At 42.4% G+C, this 8,080-nt stretch overlaps 1 pseudogene; it reads right to left on the minus strand.

Annotated features, from left to right (window-relative positions):
* Positions 1 to 1,422: 1,422 nt before the first annotated feature.
* Positions 1,423 to 2,915, minus strand: LOC136606984 (tigger transposable element-derived protein 1-like; annotated as a pseudogene).
* Positions 2,916 to 8,080: the final 5,165 nt, after the last annotated feature.

Below are 8,080 nucleotides of genomic sequence, written 5' to 3' on the forward strand. Positions count from 1 at the left end.
GTCAAGAAATCCGGGTCGGCAACAGGAGGGTACGCAGTACAAGAGGTCAGGCAAAGGCAAGGTCAGGGTACACACAGTAGTCAATCAGAAAGTCAGTCCAAAACAAGGAATGCGAGTGCTGCAGAAGAACAAACACTGGCAAACACTGGTTCTGACAATAGTGCTCTCATATTCCTCTTATTCATCTTATATCAGAGGTTGGAGGCTCATTGTTTCGACAGGGGCCTCAACCATATTGGTATTAATACTCTCTTGTCTTGTCTAGTAATATTATTGCAAGCTCATCACTTAACTCTCATTTTCCCTCCCTTCCCCCTTCTCCCCACACCCGATACTTTACCCTCATCTCTCCCATCATACTTTTGCTTAAAAGTTGAAAACTGAATTTTTATTTTTATCATAGTAGTGGAGTGCTCATAATATGTAAAATGTATGTGTATGCATGTTTACCATTGTACTGCTTTCATTATTGATTTCAAATTTGCAAAAAAAGAAAGTTGTATGTATTCTGAAATTGTTCAGATGGAAACTACAGGATGTCTTGCACAACTACGTCGACTGAAAAATAAAAACGTTATTGCGCACAGAAGATGGTGACAGAAAATAATAAAAAAAAATGTAATGTCTTTAAAAAAAGAAAGTAGTACAGCAAATAAAAACTATACAAGTTTGGTATCACAGTAATCGATCCATAGAAGAAAATTTATGTCATTTTTTGTTGCAGTTTGTACTTCGTAGAAACAAGACACAACGAAAGATGGCAAAATGTTTTCTTTTTTATTTTACTCTACTTAGAATTTTTTTAAAGTTTTTTTTCAATACATTATATGGTACATTAAATAGTACCATTGAAAAATACAGCTTGTCCTGCAAAAAAACAGCCCTCATAAATACGATGGATAAATAAAGGAGTTAAGGTATTTTAAAAGGGGGGAGGAAAAAACTAAAATGTCAGAAAAAAAAAAGGCTGCGTCTTTGAGGGGTTAATATATAATATTTTAAAATTTGATACAGATAGTCCCCGACTTACGAACAGGTTCCGTTCCAGGAGCCTGTTCGCAATTACATTTTGTTCGTATGTCCGAACAAATGCACATTCAAGTAATAGAATTGTTGGGTGTAAAGATAATTACAAAAATAGGATCTTACCTTGATAAGGTGACACAGCTGTAGTACGTGGATTGGCTTTCTGTGGGAAATAACTGACTGGAAGTGGAGGAGACGTTGGGCGATGGTGGAGCAGCAGAAATGGAAGACAATGATGCATCAACAATTGGAGAGGATGAGTCATCAGCACTCAGTGGTAATGGGACATCAACATTAGATGGAGGGTGAGAAGATTTTGGCGTGGATGTTGTAACACCTGACGTCAATGGCACTGGTTCAGGGTCATGATGAGACTCATCACATCTTCCCTTCCTCCTAAAGAACCGGTCTAAGGATGCCTGGGTGGTGGCCAGATGCTGCAAACCTGGTGTACCGTTCCACATTTGGGTCCTGTGATTCAAAGAGTGCCAGAGAGTCTTCAAGCATCTGAAATGCCTTTGCCATCATCTTGGTCTGGAAATGCTTCGGTGCTGGTTCCACTTCCAGTTTGTCCTCTTTTTCTTCTTCCTTCCTCTGGTTTTCCAGTTCCATGAGGTCTTCATCTGTCAGCTCCTGGTTGTGCACAGCAAAATATTCATGGAAATCCTGCTCCTCAAGGTCAAGCTTCTCGCTGATGCTCACTAAGTTGTTGACTACATTTAGTTCCTCTGTCTGTAGCTTCACTAAACTATGGGAATCAGGGACAAACATGGGGCACAGTTTCTTCCAAAACCCATTCATGGTGGCCGTGGTAATTTCACGCCATGAAGCATCAATGTTCTTTATGGCATTAGAGATGGTGAAGTTCTTCCAAAATTCACACAATGTCATCCCAGAATCACCCTTAGTTGCCTTCAGTGCATGACGAAAAGTGCGACGGAGATAGAATTTCTTGACGGTTGCAATGGCCCCCTGGTCCATAGGCTGCAGTAGGGAGGTAGTGTTGGGTGGCAAGAAAACTACCTTTATATTTGAATGAAAATCATCCAGGAAAGGAGGGTGGCCCAGTGCATTATCTAAAAGGAGAAGAATGTTGAAGGGAATGTTCTTATCTCGACAGTACCGTTCCACCTCGGGGATGAAATGGTGATAAATCCAGTCTTGAAACATAGCAAGAGTGACCCATGCTTTTCAGCTTTCTCTTTCACACAACAGGAAGTGATCAAACTTGATCTTCATATCTCCTGCGGTATTACCGCCAAGCAATAGCGTCAGTCTGTCCTTTGCGTGTTTGAAGCCAGTCATAGACTTCTCTTCCTTACTGATGTGGGTTCTGTCTGGCATCTTTTTCCAATAAGGCCTGTTTCGTCAACATTAAATATTTCCTGAGGTGAAAACACACCTTCTTTGATAATTTCTTAAAGTGTGGCGGGGAACTCCTAGGCTGCTACAGTATCGGCACTTGCTGCCTCTGCAGTCACCTTTATGTTATGAAGGTTATTACGTGCCTTGAAGCGGTTAAACCAACCATGACTTGCAGTAAAGGTTACATCTGCTGCTTCTTCCTCATATTTTGCCTTTACAGCTTCAAAAAGACTTAAAGCCTTCTCTTGAATCAGCATTAGGCTTAGTGGCTTTTTTTTCTGATGACAATCCTCCATCCAAATGTTCAGAAGATTTTCAAGTTCTTCTATCACTTTTCCACGTTGCTTACTAATAATAGTAGAGTGCATAGGCACTGAACTTCTCATCTGGTATGAGCAAAAAACATTAGACATCTCACCGCGCTCCACTCTTTTTATGATGTCAGCCTTTGTTTTCATCGTGATGGCATGGCGTTTCTTGGAAATACCTGCATCACCACTGCTTTTGCGCTTGGCACCCGACATGTTTGGAATTCACAACACGTGTTGTACTGAAACCAGTCGGGAACTGTCTGTACATTGCGTATACTTATAGATAGCAGAATTTTACATGAATATTTAGGATTATATTTATAGTTATTACAAACGGGAACCAAAATTCCATAGAGTTCCTATAATGTCAGATATGTCGGAAGTATGGGTCTATTCAAAAATGTAATCATTTTTAAAAATTTTCAAATCTTGTAATTTATTGTTTTTGTATCTATCTATCTATCTATCTATCTATCTATCTATCTATGCATAAGTAAATATTCACTCATTTGTTTTTACAAATATTCTTCATAATATGGATCAGACATATAACTGTATGTATATAAGTTCTGAAAAGATAGAGCATTTAACATTTTTCCAATTTGTCATAAATTTACATATTTACTATATCAGATAATATGCCTGCTCTGAAATACATGTAGAATGCATAGTAGCATTGGATATTCTGATCTTGGAGACGTGCCATTTGCTATGTCATCACATAATATCCCACGTGACCGGTTGCAGTTGAGACACGCAATGGAACGCATTGCCATCCTGCTGTGTCCTCATGTGATGTGCGCCTCGATGCGTCACGTCACCAAATGACGTGTCACATGACTGAGTTAGTTGGAACGCACAGTGGAACACATATCCGTCCCACTGTGGATAATGCCAAATGATTGCGGCGATGCAATGACTGATGTAATTTGGAAGCGCTGCAAGCCCATTTGTGAATACTGTTATAGGATAATATATAAGTGAGTATGTTTATGTATTACCGTTAGGCTTGAAAAAGAGGCATATGGACCCCGAAACATATTGCCCTGTATACCTATTATTTTTACAGAACCAGCTGTGATTTGAATAAAGGAGTGAAGAAATAACAAAATCGCTACTTCTATCTTTTAAGGCTGACCTGGAATGGGGGGAAATGGTTGCATCCACATCCACCAGTAAAGTAAGTAACATTCACTTTGGCTTGAATGTACATCCCTTACCTATAGGTGTGTAGTAGCGCAAGGGAGCTGAACCGTTCTCTATTTCACACAGTCCGTGATTCTGTCATAGAAGGATATTACATTTGTCTGGCATGATTTGTTTGTTACATACCCATGCCGGCTATGGGTTATTATTCCATTCTCATCCAAGTACTTGCATACATGCTGTTTAATAATTTGTTCAAAGATTTTTCACAGTATGGAAGTCAAGCTCACTGATCTGTAGTTTCCTTGTTAAGGATGGCTGGGACCTTAGGATGGTGTGATCACTGCCTCCCAAGGTCCCAGCCACCTTTACTTCCTCAACCATTCCCTCCCTGTTGGTAATAATTACGTGCAAGATAGCAGATCCCCTTGTTTTCTCTTCTTTTGGAAGCTAAAGTTGTCAGTAAGAGCGCACAAGAATTCGTTGGACCAATTACTTTTGCTTGAGAGAGATTCCCAACAAATGTCTGGGTCTATGACATCATATTTCTCTTCTTGTGTTAGTGTAGTGGCCTGAAATACATATATCTGGCCGCTCCATAACTGTCTTGTATTTGTCTCACATGTCATGTCTTCACTGTGGATGGACTGTGCAAATTGTCCTGATACAAGTTATGTGTATTGCACAGCTGCAGCATGTGGAAGTGAATGCCAGCCAGCATGTGAGAGTGAGTGCCAGCCACATGGGGGTACCTTCAACCCTCATGTGTTGAAAAATAGAAGCAAAGGAGCGGTACCCTAGAGGTTCATGCCCAGGACCCCTACCCTAAGAGAGAAAGTGAGGAAGAGAAAGGAATCCGCTGTGCAGAGTTCAGAAACTGTCAGACAGTGAGTGTCAGTGAAGTGTTCGTGTCCTCCTCTGGAATGTGTGTCCAGGAGCAGAGTCATACAGATAACTCAACTATAGGCCCAGTGTCATCCTGTGTTTTCCTCCCTGACCTCCGCTATTGACTTTCCTACACTGGTGTGTTAAATTACCCACAGAGAATTGTGATTTTTTTTCTCAGGATATTTCTCTACATGTAAAGTTCCAGTTATTGACTCTGGACTCTCTTATTTTCTTATTGTGTGGACTCTCTTATTTTCCCATCGGATATCCTACAGAGCAAGGAAGGGTGGCATCACCCGTGACACAATTCTTCCAGTCCACTACACCATTTATTCAGGTAATTGCTTGCTAGGCCTGGCAGCGCTATGGCTGAGGTTCACATATGTCCCTCAGGGGAGGAGTTGGTAGTGCCCCCTTGACATCCCTAACAACTACCCCCACCATCTCCCCAGTGGTGTGTCGCGGTCGCTGCATTAAGAGCTCACAGTTAATCTGAGATATTAGATATATACTGTATAGGTATTTAGGATGGCTGTACAGGGGACTGTGTACTCATACAGATGTAGTGGCCCAGTACATCATCCTGGTCCCCTCCATAAATCTCATACATGTCATGTCTTATGTTAATACACTGTGCAAATCTGTCTTGTCGTTCTGTTATGTGTATTGCACAGCTGCAGCAAATTTGGAATTAAAGTCTGCAAAGTGTGAGCTGACTGTCTGTGAATGTAACAATTTCTATCATGTCACGTGGTATGCGTAAATGTATAAATGAGAGTGCCTAAGAGCAGGAAAGGGTCTTGTCTATGTCTTCTGGGTTCCTGCTAAATAGTGCCAGCTACACAATGGTACCTTTTAATCCTCATATAGTGAAGAATGGAAGAGGAAGAGAGGTTTCCCGGAGTGCTTCTGACAGTGATGATGATGGAGTGAGCAACAAGCGAGTGCATTCTTCCAAGGCCTCGTGCAGAGGTACTCATTCATAATTATTTCACACCCACGTGTCGTGAAGTCTTGGACCAACCAGGTGGAGGTACTCTACTTTCATTGTTCAAACTCAAGCGTCCTGACGTCTGGGTCCTGCCAAATGGAGGTACACATCTTTATGTGGTCATGCACAGGCGGCCTGAAGTCTGAGTCTGCCTTGTGGAGGTACTCTAGCTTATCTAATTCCTGCACTTTCTACACCTGTCCTTTGTGTATTGCTGAAGTTACCGTTAAGTAAATTTATTCCAGGCCCTGACCGTTCCTAGGGACCAGAGTTACTATATCACTGTCTGTGGCTCCATTATTTCCCTGCCGATGTTCATGCTGGTGGGTACCGGAACAGTGGCATCACCTGTGACAATCCTTGCACTTGATCTCCAGTATATTGGGCATCCCTGTGCTAGGGGTGCCCGGAAGAGGACCAGTGCTGCCCTGGCCGAGTCTATATGCGTCAGTGAGATCCGTTAAAGGCTTAGCTACCACGGAGAAGTTCTTAATGAACTTACAATAGTAGTTCGAGAACCCAAGGAAGTGCTATAGAGCTTTTAAGGTGACTGGCTGAGCCCATTCCATAAATGCTTTCACCTTTACCGGATCCATCTGAATATCAGATGGTGTAATGATGTACCCCAAGAATACTACTTTCTGGACACCGAAAACACATTTCTAAAATTTAGCTAAAAATTTGTTAGCCCTGAGGCAAGTCAGCATGGTTTGTAAATGGACACGGTGTGTCTCCCAGTCAGAGGATGTCATCCCGATATACCACAATGAAGAAGCCCATGATATCCTGGAAAATGGAATTCATATACCCTTGGAAAATAGCTAGGGCATTACATAACCCAAAAGGCATAACGAGGTATTCGAAATGGCAGAGATGTATTAAAGGCCGTCTTCCACTCATTCCCTTACCGTATACGGATTAGATTTATAAGCTCCCCTCAAGTTGAGCTTAGAGAACCACTGGGCCCTGGAAACCTGATTGAGGAGGTCGAGGATGAGAGGAAGAGTGTATTGGTTTTTGATGGTTATTTTGTTGAGCTCTCTGTTATCAATACAGGGCCTAAGACCCCCATTTCTTCTCAACGAAGAAGAACCCAGCACCAGCAGGAAACTCAGAGGATCAAATGTGCCCAGTGGCCAAACTGTCCTGAATATAGTCCTTCATGGACTCCTTCTCAGGGACAGTTATGTTGTAGATCCAACCCTTAGGAAGTTTGACACCTTGGACCAGATCAATCTTACAGTCAAAATCTATATGGGGAGGCAAAACTTCAGATAGTTGCTTGGAGAAAACATCAGAAAATTCAGAGATATAGTCTGGTAACTCCACACACTTACAAACAGAGGTATCTAAATTCACAGGACATATGTGATTGGTACACCGGGGACCCCATTTGACCAGATCCAGAGTGTTCCAATTAATAACGGGACTATGTACTCCTAACCAAGGTACCCCTAAGACTATGTCCATAGACAAGTCTTTCATGATGAGGAGGGTGCAAAACTCAGTATGCAAAGCTCCTACAGTAAATTTTAACTCTGGGGCAGCTAGATTGACGAGGCCAGCAGACAATGGAGTGGAGTCTACCCCAGAAACCTGAATCAGAGGATCTAAACGTACCAAGGAACCAGAAATCAGAGCCACAAAATCAAAATTAACAAAATCTGATACGGCCTCAGAATCAACTAAGGCGCAGGACAAGACCATCTTAAACACAAATGGGAGTGCCTTAGCTCCTAGACAGTCCTCCAGACAACTGACTAGGAGAGGAAGTTTTCCTGCCAAGGCTTCCTCCTGCAGATAGCGATCAGATTACCAGACTCTCCACAATACAAACAAAGGTTCTTCTTTAGTCAGTATTCCTTTCGCTGTTTAGGTGACATCGTTCCCAATTCGATGGGTTCAGAGGAAGGATGTGAAGTTGTCTAGTTTGCAGAGGAGGTGGACGGGCGGACCGGACTGGTCCTGATGGATCGTCTGGCCCTCAGTCAATGATCAGCTTGAATAGCTAGCGACATTTCTTGTTCCAGGGCATTAGGCTCAGAATGAGGCCTTCGGATAGACCGGCCAAGAACAAGTCCTTGAGGGTTGAGTTGTTCCACGCGGACTCAATGTAGTGCTGTCTGAATTAAGAACAGTAGTCCTCTGCCACCTTCTGACTGTGATGCAAATAAAACAGTTGAGAGACAGCGTAGGTAGCACTGTCAGGCTCATCATAGATTTGACCCAGAGCTGAAAAGAAGGCGTCTACAGACTGTCGTGTGGGATTGTGAGAGGGTAAAGAGAAAGCCCAGTTTTGAGGGTCTCCTCTTAGTCAGGAAATCAAGAATCCCACCCTGTGATACTCTGTACC

The sequence above is a fragment of the Eleutherodactylus coqui genome, chromosome 1 (assembly GCF_035609145.1).
Source record: "Eleutherodactylus coqui strain aEleCoq1 chromosome 1, aEleCoq1.hap1, whole genome shotgun sequence".
NCBI lineage: Eukaryota > Metazoa > Chordata > Amphibia > Anura > Eleutherodactylidae > Eleutherodactylus > Eleutherodactylus coqui.